Here is a 12,609-nt window from a genome sequence, read left to right as displayed (position 1 = left end):
TTCCTTTGTATTTCCATTTATCTTGGGAACTGATTCCTTGTGGAATGACAGTTTGCTTAAAATGTTTTTTTTAACATCCATTTGAGAGAGGCTCTCAAGTGGTTAACCTAAGATGTTTTGTCTGCATAGAGAATAAAAATTTCAGAGTACATTACATAGTGGATATTATATATCTCTCCTCCTGTTCACCTTTTTTTTAATGAGTCTGTTTAATCAGTTTATTAAAATAGCAGTAATTCAACAAAAACACGGCTCTGCCCAAAATTAATTAAAGATTAGTTTCAAGGTTTATTTGACAAATTGTATTAGGAAATGTCTGTGAACTACTCTTTGCAGACGATGCCGCCTTAGTTGCCCATGCAGTGCCAGCTCTCCAGCGCATGACGTCCTGTTTTGCGGAAACTGACAAAATGTTTGGCCTGGAAGTCAGCCTGAAGAAAACTGAGGTCCTCCATCAGCCAGCTCCCTACCATGACTACCAGCCCCTCCACATGTCCATCGGGCACACAGAACTCAAAACGGTCAACCAGTTTACCTACCTTGGCTGCACCATTTCATCTGATGCAAGGATCGACAAAGAAATAGACAACAGACTCGCCAAGGCAAATAGCACCTTTGGTAGACTACACAAAAGAGTCTGGAAAAACAACCACCTGAAGAAGCACACAAAGATCAGTGTGTACAGAGCCGTTGTCATACCCTTGCTCCTGTTCGGCTCCGAATCATGGGTCCTCTACTGGCATCTCCTACGGCTCCTAGAATGCTTCCATCAGCGCTGTCTCCGTTAGCATCCTCAACATTCATTGGAATGACTTCATCGCCAACATCGAAGTACTCGAGCTGGCAGAGTCCGCAAGCATTGAATCCATGCTGCTGAAGACCCAACTGCGCTGGGTGGGTCACGTCTCCAGAATGGAGGACCATCGCCTTCCCAAGATCGTGTTATATGGCCACTGAGACAGAGGTGCACCAAAGAAGAGGTACAAGGACTGCTTAAAGAAATCTCTTGGTGCCTGCCACATTGACCACCGCCAATGGGCTGATGTTGCCTCCAACCGTGCATCTTGGCGCCTCACAGTTCGGCGGGCAGCCACCTCCTTTGAAGAAGACCGCAGAACCCACCTCACTGACAAAAGACAAAGGAGGAAAACTCAACATCCAACCCCAACCAACCAATATTCCCTTGCAACCGCTGCAACCGTGCCTGCCTGTCCTGCATTGGACTTGTCAGTCACCAACAAGCCTGCAGCAGACGTGGACATACCCCTCCATAAATCTTCGTCCGTGAAGCCAAGCCAAAGAAGATTAGGAAATGTGGGAGGTGAAAAGAGAAATTTGAAGTATATGGTTACGCCAAATTGGGGGGGGGGGGGGCAGGTGGGGGGGAGGGGATGAATGTATTTGTGACCTCATAATTCCTAAAGTTTTCCTCACAGTGCTTTTTCAGTTACATTTGTATCCACTGTTGACCATCTAAAATGTTTCAATTTTTAAAAATTTAGAAATACAGCCCACAAACCCATGCTGCCAAAAACCCCAATTAACCTTCAGCCTCATCCTATTTGAAAGGTGGGAGGAAATCGGAGCATTGAATTAAATCCACACAGATCTGGGGAGAATGTACAAACTTCTTACAGAGTGTGCCGGATTCGAACTTGTGACACCGACATTGCACTAACCATTACGCGAACCGTGCTGCCATTTGGTGGAGATAAATTGGTATGTAAACAAGAGAAAATGGAGATGCTGGAAAACTGGAGAAATACACACAATGCTGCAGGATCCACAGGATCACAAAAATAAACAATCTCTGCTGGATTACCTTGTCACAGGGTAGCCATTATTTTTAATCTTAATCCAGCAGAGATTGTTTATTTTTGTGATTGACTATTATTCTTAGGATTTAGTCACATTCTTTAAACAGTTTTATTCCAGGTGTATTTTTTCCACGTGGAATCAAGTTCAAGTTCAAATGTATTGCCATGTGTACTGAGGTGCAGAGCAGAGGTTTGTTTCAAGTGCAATCCAGTAAGTCAACCCACAAATAAAACACAGTACAGAGATCGATTAGAAGGAGGTAAGGGTGACGTTAATCTACTGATGAAACACAAAAATCTGCAGATGTTAGAATTCAGAACAAACAAAGAATTCCTGATGGAACTCAGCAGGACATCCAGCATCTATGAGTAGAAATGGTCAGTTATTGTTCTGGGTGTGAACCCTTAAATCAAGGCTTTTATTATTTCATTTGTTTAAGGTTCACTCAGGAGTCTGACAGCAGCAGGAAATATTTCTAGAACCTGGTGATTCATGATCTCATGCTGGTGAGTCTTCCTTCCAATAGGAGGAAGGAGAAAAGAGTATGGGCAGGGTAGAATCTGCTTTTCTGAAAGAGTAGGAAGTGTGGACAGAGATAATAGAGGAGAGAGTTTAATGTAATGGTCTAAGCTGCAGTCACAATTCTCTGCATTTTTTTCTTGCAGTCTCAAGAGGGGTAGTTCCTGTACCAAACAGTGCTGCACCCCGACAAGGTACTTCCGCTGGTGTATCTCTAAATATTGTTGAGGGCCATGGGTCCATGCCAACTGTCTTCTTCGGGCCTCTGATGAAGTTAAGGTGCTTCCTTAGTCCACATAGCTGGACGAAGTCAAATTACTGGAGATATTTACCCTTAGTAATTTAAAGCTGTCCACTATTTCCACTTTCTAGCCATTGATGTGGATGAAAAAGTGAGCTCTAACCCTCTTCTGGAATTTTAGGACCAGCTCTTTTGTCATGCTGTCATTGAGGGAGTGATTGTTGCCCTGACACCAAACCACTAGACTCTCCTTCTCTCCTTTATATTCTGTCTCATCATCGATCCACATCTGTCCTATAATGGTTGCGTCATCTGGGAAATTGTAGACTTCCTGCATACCATGCCTCCCCCTATACCTCCACCCCCCGCATCCCAGCCATACCTTTCTCCAGCCTGTCCATTAGCTCTCACTAGTTGCAGCTCCTCCCCAATAAAGTTGGGACATGATCTGACCTTTCTCCATCGTTTTCCTCATGTGTGGTGGAACTACAGTGGTGTTCTGGCATGGGGCGAGTTACTTCTTTCTTTAAGCCCTTTCTGAGTGCTTGCTTCCTGTTAAGAGATTGGGTCTGAAAGCATACCGTTAAAGAACAAACAGTATGTTTCCATACCTTCTGCTCAGTATTCCAACTTTATAAAACCAGATGAAAATCAAACTTTTACCTTCAAATTCAGGTGAATGCAACATTTTGAGTCACAGTATTTCTGGGATATTTACACAGAGAATGGACTTGTCAATTCATGCCTTGAAATAATTTTGCAATCCTAATTGAAGAAATAATTAAAAAAAAACATTAAACAAAATAATTCTTAAACTGTGCATTGCTGTCATTACATTGGATGGCACAACTTTAATCCATTTATCTTAAACCTTAGTTGATTGCCACTGAGGCCTTTTATATAAGCCCTATATAAGGGTCTAAAGCGGTAGAATCAGTATGGGTTGAGTTAAGAAATACTAAGGGTAAAAAGCAGTTATATACAGGCCCCCAACAGCATCCGGGAAGAGGACTAGTTAGAAATACAAAGGGCATGTCGCAAGGCTAATATCAAATTAATTATGGGAGGTTTTAACATGACAGGGGATTGGGAAGGACAGGAATTTACTGGATCACAGGAGTGTGAGTTTGTAGAAAACCGAAGAAATTGATTTTTTGAACAGTTTGTTGAGAAGCTCACCAGGGGATCTGCAGTTCTATATTGGGTCATGTGCAATGAACCTGAGGTTGTTAGGGAGTTAAATGTCTTAGAACCTCTAGGAAGCAGTGACCACAACATGGTCGAATTCAATTTCAAATTTAAAAAGGAAATGGATTATCGGATGTATCAATTTTTCAGTGGAATAAAGTCAATTATGGTGGTATGAGGAAAGAACTGAACCAAGTTGACTGGAAAAGCAAACTAGTAGGAGGAACAGAAAAGGATTGTAAAATAGTTTTGCAAATATTAAAAAGCATATAGGAAAGGAAAGATGGTATCTATGTGGCTAATGAAAGAAGTTAAGGCCAAGATAAAAGCAAAGGGGAGGGCATATAAGATAACTAAAACTAGTGAGAAATCAGAGGACTGGGATTCCGTTAAAAACTTACAGAAAGAAATAAAGAAAGTCATAAGGAAAGAAAAGATGAATTATGAAAGAAGATTGGCAAACAATATAAAAAAAGATACTAAGAGTTTTAAAAAATATGTAAAGAATAAAAGAGAGACACGTGTTGACATAGGACCGATAGAAAATTATGCTGGGGAAATTATAATGGGTTACAAAGATATGGCAGAAGAATTAAATCAATATTTTATGTCTGTATTCATGGTGGAAGACATTAATAATATCCCTGAAAGACAGAAGCTTCAGGGAATAGAATTGGACGCAGTTAAGATTACTAGAGAAATTGTGCTAGGTAAATTGAATGGATAAAAGACAGATAAATCTCGTGGACTGGACAAGGTGCACCTGCAGATTTTGAAAGAGATGGCTTTGGAGATTGTTGATCCATTGGTGACAATCTTCCAGAAATCATTAGTTTCTGGAGTGGTTGCGGGGGATTGGAAGGTTGCGAATGTGGTTCCATTATACAAGAAAGGTGGGAGACAGAAAAAAGGGAACTATAGACCTATAAGTCTGATGTCGGTGGTGGGGAAGATATTAAAGTCAATCTTCAAGGATGAAGTTATGAAAAACCTAGATAAGTCCAAGTCAGCATGGTTTTTTAAAGGGTAGATCATGTTTGACTATTAGAGTTTTTTGAAGAAATCTCAGGTAGGATAGACAAAGGGGAGGCTGTGGATGTTATTTACTCGGCTTTTGTTAAGGTACCGCATGCGAAGCTGATAAAAAAAATGAAGTCTCATGGAATTACAGGGATGCTATTATATTGGATAGAAAATTGGCTGATAGGCAGAAAGCAAAGGGTTGAAATTAAAGGATCCCGTTCAGAATGGCTGCCTGTAACAAGTGGTGTTCAGCAAGGGTCGGTCTTGGGGCCACTGCTGTTTATAATTTATATTAACGATTTGGATTATGGACTAAACAATTTGTAGATGATATCAAGATAGATGGTGGAGCAGGAACTGTTGAAGGAACTGTAAAATTGCAGAGGAATATTGATAGATTGGGCAAATTTATGGCAGATGAAGTAGAATGTTGAGAAGTGTTCGGTTCTACATTTTGGCAGTGGAAATAGACAGGCAGAGAACTATCTGGATGGGGAGAAAATTCAATCCTCGCAGGTGCAAAGGGACCTGGGAAGAGTAATCTAAAAGTTAATGCCCAGGTAGGATTGGTAGTGAAGAAGGCAAATACTGTGCTAGCGTTAATTTTGAGACGAATAGTGTATTAGAGTAGAGAGGTGTTAATGAGGCTCTATGGGGCACTGGTGAGACCCCATTTGGCGAACTGTGTACAGTTTTTGGCCCCCTATCTTAGAAAAGATGTGATGTTGTTGGAGAGGGTACAGAGGATTTACCAGAGGATGATTCCTGGAATGCAGGGGCTGGAGTTTGAGGAATGTTTGGCAACTCTTGGGTTGTACTCATTGGAGTATAGGAGAGTGAAGGGGGATCTCATAGAGATGTTTTGAATATTGAAAGATTTTGACAGAGTGAATGTGGATAAGATGTTTCCCTTGATTGGCGAGTCGAGGACAAGGGTCACAGTCTTAAAATTAGAAGTTATCTAATTAAGACAGATTGGAGGAAAAACTTCTTTAGACAGAGGGTTGTGGATCTGTGGAACTCACTGCCACTCAAAGCAGTGGAGGCCAGATCGCTGGGAGTATTTAAACAGGAAATGGATAAATATCTCATTAGTAAGGGTGTCAAGGGATATGGGGAAAAGGCTGGTAATTGGAATTTGGGGTGAGTTTAGTTTAGCTTAGTGCATGGCCATGGAACAGACCTGATGGGCCAAGTGGCCTGCTTCTGTTCCTTTATCTTATGATCTTGTGATAATTAGAGTACATGTTACTTGGATTCTTCAAGATGACCGTTGACATTTACTTCCCAAAGATAATCAGGTCAATGATATAAAACCAGATGAAAATCAAACTTTTTCTTTCAGTTACCATCAAAGGTTCATGACTCAAAACATTATAAACATGTTAAAGTAACAACCGAAAAGACTGTGATTATTCAGTTAATGAAATATTGATCAGGTACATGAGTGACCAATTAATAATTGAAGCTTCAGTGTGTGCACAGTTAAGCAAGACAGTGTTTCAAGTGTTTTTATCTTGAAGTTGCTTTTTATCTAAAGTGCAACATCCATATTCAGAAATGGTTAGGTGCAGTCTAGTAGTCTATGATTCGTGAAGTTAAAGGAAATTATTAACTGCCTCCTGTTTTACAACCAAATATTCTCCTTTTTAAGGGTGCAGCAAAATTGAGGTGAACAATGTTCTTGAAAGAAAAGTTGTTGCCTACAGTTTAATTCTCTCTCTCCACGCTGACATGTCTGGACACGGCATCATGTACTTTCAAACCAAGCAACCCAAAAATTGACCACCTAATATTTCGTCTGGGCACTCTCCAATCAAACAGCATTAACATCAACTTTTCTGGTTCCTGCTGGCCTACTCTCCATTCTGCCTCTCTTCTCCATCCCTCTATCTTCTTTCCTCCAGCTCTCCAACCCCTTCCCTTACCATTCACAGAACCTTCCCCCCTCCACTTCTTTGTTTGCTGGAGTGTACTCTCTCTCATATCCACCTATTACCTCCTGCCTGAGGGTCTGTGCTCCTCCTCTGCCCCTCCCCCACACCATTTCTTTGGACACCTGACTACATTTTGCACATACCTTGATGAAGGGCTCAAGCCTGAAACTTTGGTTATGTATCTTTCTCTTTGTGTATAAAGTACGCTCTTTGACTTTCTGAGTTCCATTAATACAATTTCAAATGTTTGTTTGCCCTCTGTCTTGTTTGTCACAAATGAGCAATGTCATACATACACAATGTGTTTGCATTTGTAACTTTTCCTTTACACAGAAGACAGTGAGTGTATGGAATAGGCTGCTGGAGGTGGTGGTTGCAACATTAAAGAAAAAATTGGCCAGATATGTGGATGGGAGAGGTTTGGAGGGATATTTTATTTTGCACCCTCTCCCACTGTCGGTCTCCCCCCCCCCCCCACCTTTGCTCGCCCGACTCCCGCTGCCACTGCCAGTTTCCCCCCCCCCACCCTCGCATGCCCGACTCCTCATCCGCCTGACTCCCACTGCCGGTTCTCCCCAACCCTCACCCGCCCGACTCCCGCTGCCAGTCTCCCCCCACCCTCGCCCACCCGACTCCCGTTGCCACTGCTGGTTTCCAGCAGTGTAGTGAATATTTGGAATGCTCTAACCAGGGTAGTGGTTGAGGCTGCCTCGTCAAACATATTTAACATTCGGTTAGATAAATATTTACATGATAGAGGAATTAGGGGTTATGGGGAGAAGGCAGGTTGGTGGAGTTAGGTCATAAATTAGATCAGCCATGATCATATTGAATGGCGGAGCAGGCTCAAAGGGCCATTTTTGGCCTACTCCTGTTCCTACTTCCTATGTTCCTATGTTTCCACCCCCCCCCCCCCCCACCCTCGCCTGCCTAACTCCCACTGCCGTTCTCCACTCCCACTCTCGCCTGCCCGACTCCGGCTGCCGCTTCGGGGCTGGGGGGAGGGAGACAGGAAGCCGGAGTCGGGCAGGTGGTAAGAGAAGGGGTGGGGTAATGCAGTTGCAGGGTATTCACCTCCTCCTCCTCCTTGCCCACTGTCAAGGGAAATAAACAGTCTTTCCAAGGGATTCACTTCCATTTCTTCCCATCTGATGTGCTGTATCCTGTGTTTATAATGTGACTACACAGGAGAAAGCAAACAGAAATCTGGTAACTGTTTTGCAAAGTACCTGTGTTCAGGAGAAACAACTTGCCAGTAACCAGTCTTTCAATCGCTTACCACTTTACTTTCCCATCGTACTCATATTCTAACCTCTCTCTGTGGCAACTGTCAAAATTACAGGGAAGAACAGCACCTCATCTTTTATCTGTGCATGTTGAACTTTTAGCATACGAATATTTAGGGTATGGCAGCCAGGGCGTCACTTGAAGGGGGGAGCCACTGCCGGCAGAGCCTCGAAATGATTTATCCCACCCCAAGCCTGACACCCCATCACTACTTGTCTGATTTATTTCAAACAGAATACTTTTAAGACCAGTGAGAGAATAATTGGCATTAGTACTTGTACTATAACCGCCGAGGGGAGGGCTTGGAATCAGGGATTGGGTGAACCCACCCCTCGGCCTACCACATGGATGCTTACACATGCACACACACACACACACACACACACACACACACACACACACACACACACACACACACACACACACACACACACACACACACACACACACACACACACACGAGTCCAGTGTATGTGTGTGAAAATAGGCTGAAGAGAGGGTTTGGAGTTGGTGTGTTTGGAGTCAGGCATCAGGAGCTCCAGTGTAGGCCTAGAGGAGGGTTTGGAGTTGGGCATTGGGAGCTCCAGTGTAGGCCAAGGGTTTGGAGTTGACATCAGGAGTTCAGCCTGTAGGCTGGTAGGAGGGTCTTGAGTCAGGCATCAGGAGCTCCAGTCATAGAGGTCCTGAAGCCCAACTCCAAACCCTACTCTTAGCCTAAACCAGAACTCCCAATATCCAACTCCAAACCCTCCCCTTGACCTACACAGAACTCTAACTCTGAACCCTCCCCTGTCCCTCTGTTGGAGCCAGGGCTAAGGAGGCTGTGCATGAAGTATGAGTTTGAGCATGGGCTTCGGCATCTTCCTGCTTCTCTCCCACCGGGTGCTTGGTGCAGGTGATAGCCTCTTAACACCTTTAACTTTTGCCACTCCGCTCCAGCCTGGGGAACACCGCTCACTGCTTTCTTTTAGCGAATGCTACCCTTTGAAGAGGGCAGAGAGTTTTTTTTAATTTAATTGAAACGACTGTCGTGTTTTATAAGGTATAGATTATTTTCCATTATCTCAATATATCCAGCACAACGTTGGATATGACTATTTTAGCGTTCTACAGTAGCAAGAACAGGTAGAGAATGTGCAGTGGATTGCATGGCAGTGGTGAGGGATGGTTGCGGGTTGAAGTAACTTTTAATGGGAGGGACGCAATTTCATTTCTTGCCATGGCTGCTATTTCCCGAGATACGCCACTGACCTTTAGAACTTGATGTTGAATTTTCCCACTTTTTCTGTTTGTACCAGCATCAGCTATTTCTGCACTTACCATTTTGGATTGATTTTTATACTTCTATACATATTGTCTGGTCTCGAACACTTTGCAAACACTAGGCAGGAAAATCTGCTTTAAATGCTATTCTGATGCTATATTAACTCATTTACTCTAACGTGTTGAGATATTCTCTTTGATCTTGCCATTCCTTTATCATCTTCTCTGTTGTACATTTTCCTTCTTTCCCACTTCCATTTAACAATCTCAGACCTGAAAGGTCAACTCTTTATCTCTTTGCAGAAGCTACCCAACCTATTGAATATTTCCAACATTTTTTGTTTTTATTTCAGATTTCCAGCATCTGCAGTTTCTTCATTTTTGAACTATAAAGGGTTCAGTTACTACTTGCAGATTTTGCTGAAATTGCAGATAGCCACAGTGGAATTTTAAATCATAAGGTTATGAGTTCCAGGCTTACAAATTGCTGTCCAATAATATGGTAACTACACTCGCATATCTGCAGGTAATTCCTAACCTATAATGCACACCCCCCTTCCCCCCACCCCCACTATTCATTCATGCAGCCAACAGGGTTTATTAAGAAGAAAACAGCTCTGACAGGGCCTCAGTCTAATGGGCCTTTCATTCATTTTAGTTAAAAAAAATGTTCTTCTCCAAGTTGGACATGCCCACAAGCAAATAACAGCATCCAGTCAAAAAAAGTGATTGAAGATGTAAAAAATGCACAGCTTTTTCCTCTTGCGTATGCCCTACAAATCTCATAGTGTGGAGCCTGTCAACCCCCCTTCATCCGATTCAATCGACCCTCCAATAACCCAGAAATTCCTCGAAGGCTCCTGATAGTGGTATGTTAGAATTTGCAGGGTCATCTCAGCTTGATCTTATTGACAGCTTCCACCCATGCCTACAATTTTAAAAAGGTTTGATTTATTTCTCTCCTACTCTGACCTGCAGAAGTTTGTCTATAGATTGCACAAGGTCGCTTAACCAAAGCTCAGCACTTATGAATCTTTTACTACTGACAGTTCGTTTAGCTTACCCTTGGAATATTAACATGCTTTAAAATGTTTTTTATAGTTAAGAACTCTCCATTTTATAATTAATCAATCTTAAGTCCCATTTAGGGGCTGGAAGTGGACATGTCAGTCATTAAAGTGTTCCCTGCATTAATTTTAATATGGCATCACCACATTCAAGAAAGTAAAGTTGTACCTCAGCAGCTTTCTTCCCCGGTGATTTGGCTCTAATATATCATAGAATGATAAAACCATGCAGCACAGAATCTGCCATTCAGTCCACTCTGCCTGTGAAAGTTCTTCGAAAGAGCTCGTTATTTTTCAAGTACTAGAATGATTCCTCTGTGACTTTTTAAAAATTGAATCTGGTCCATCATACCTGAAGGCATAAATCTATAATTCTTTTGCTAATTATGACAAATCTCTGCTCTTGACTTTATGATCTACTTGCCAGTAGAAAGTGTCCCTGGATTTACTCCATCAAAACTCCTCATTATTGCTTGCATCAAATCTTCTACTAATTTGCTCTGCACTTAAGTGAGCCACACAATTTCTCCATTCAACTTCATCTTCATAGTTTTGCAAGGGTATGAGAATAATAGTTGTAAGTTAGGCACCTTTCCAGGGTTGAAGTAACAGCTGGTATTGTCACAAAGAGAGGCACCTGGAAATTTGTCCATTGCAGAAGTGATTTTCGAGGGATATCCAGATACTGTGACATCCTATGACTGAAAAAATAAAATATACAATGGACTACCCAAGAAATATTGCAAGTGAACCCTACTTTTTAAAGTACAGTAAAACCTCGTTAGAACGCGGTAGTTGGGGTCCATGATTTCATACTGCATTCGAGCCGAGTCGCGGAACAGATGGATATATGTCAGAGTGCCCACGGATAATCAAACCCAAATATTACCAGTTTTCGAAGGATCCACTATCGATAGCTAACAATTTCAATGAAAGAAAGCAAGCGCATTCTTTTAATATTCGGATTCTAGTTTTTAATCAACTTATTTTACAGAAAAATTGCAAAGTTTGGGGCCCAGAGACACCCGCGCTATAAGTAATTCTGCGGATTAACGAATCACGTTCTAACCAGGTTTCATTGTATAATTAGGTTTTTTTTGTAACACTGGGTATTGAAGGCTGTTAAATGTAATGTGAGATTAGGGAATGATGACCTTTAAGACCAACACAACAGATGTGGAATATTATTCTTATCCTTGGATACATTCTCAAGGAAATTAGAACATGTGAAGGAACACAGTTTAAATAGTTCTGTGCTACATCATTTATAATTGTACTGCAGGAATTTATATGATCAAAATAAAAATATAGACATAAATATATTTTTAAGTTTTTCATGAGTTGGTTAAATTTTTTGCTTTTTTAAAATCAGACAGGGGGTAGTATTGCTAGCAAAGGTATGGGAAAAGGTAGGAGGTAAGAATGGATCTGAGCGACCTACTTCAATTTAAGCAGGTGCTTGTGTTACTCATTTTTAACTTTGCTCTTGTTTTTTATTTGATACACAACATTTATTCTTCTCCACGACGTGCCTGCTTTGCCCATTCTTTGGTGACGTCTGGTAATCGTCAATTATGAGTGAGAGAATTGAATTGACACTGATTAAGGGTAAGTGCTTGGATATGTGTCCTGCATTTGTCTCTGACATCACCATCTACTCAGGCTCCCTAGTTTAGTGTAAGTCACTATTTTAAAGTTCAGCTGTGTTACAAGCTTCCCCTCGGAAAGTACGATCACCAGTTCCGGCTCATGGTTGAGAACGGTCCTGAGAAGAGATACACCCTGGGAGAGTTAGCTCCTTTGAATAATTAGCAATTATTTATTGGTTGACATGGTCTATCTCTCAGGCATATCAAGTAGGAGGCAAAGAATATCAATTAATCTCATGAAAGAATGCTTAACATCATTATACACATGCTCATTTTTCAGGGCTTTGTGTCAATTTGATAAAGTAATAAACCATTTTGCTGACTGATGCCTAATTTCAACAGAAATTATTGGAAGGGTCCCATTTTCTATCTCTTTTCCTGGCAAGTTGTGATTTTACCTGGAGGCCCATCTCTGATTGTTGGAAAGTTGGTTGGTGGGCTATCTCTGGTTCCCTGTCTTTTGAGAATGTTCTCTGTCCTTTTCTCTCAGCAATGAAGGAGAAACACTTTTGATATTAGCAAGTATATAAAATCCAACTGACATTTAGTGTGCAAAAATTACTCGGATATGTCACTAGAATGATATGAGCCAATGCAAGACACTTGCATTGAGTGCT

At 41.7% G+C, this 12,609-nt stretch overlaps 1 long non-coding RNA gene across 3 annotated transcripts in view; it reads left to right on the top strand.

Annotated features, from left to right (window-relative positions):
- Positions 1-1,479: 1,479 nt before the first annotated feature.
- Positions 1,480-12,609, top strand: part of LOC138752793 (uncharacterized) — a 70,195-nt gene continuing 59,065 nt past the window's right edge. For all 3 annotated transcript variants that reach the window (XR_011350935.1, XR_011350936.1, XR_011350937.1), the window contains exon 1: positions 1,480-1,719. This is a non-coding gene — a long non-coding RNA (uncharacterized lncRNA). The remainder of the gene's footprint in view (positions 1,720-12,609) is intronic.

This window comes from Narcine bancroftii, chromosome 2 (genome assembly GCF_036971445.1).
Source record: "Narcine bancroftii isolate sNarBan1 chromosome 2, sNarBan1.hap1, whole genome shotgun sequence".
Lineage (NCBI taxonomy): Eukaryota > Metazoa > Chordata > Chondrichthyes > Torpediniformes > Narcinidae > Narcine > Narcine bancroftii.
The sequence above is the reverse complement of the archived record's forward strand: the minus strand, read 5'-3'. Positions and strand labels throughout refer to the sequence as shown.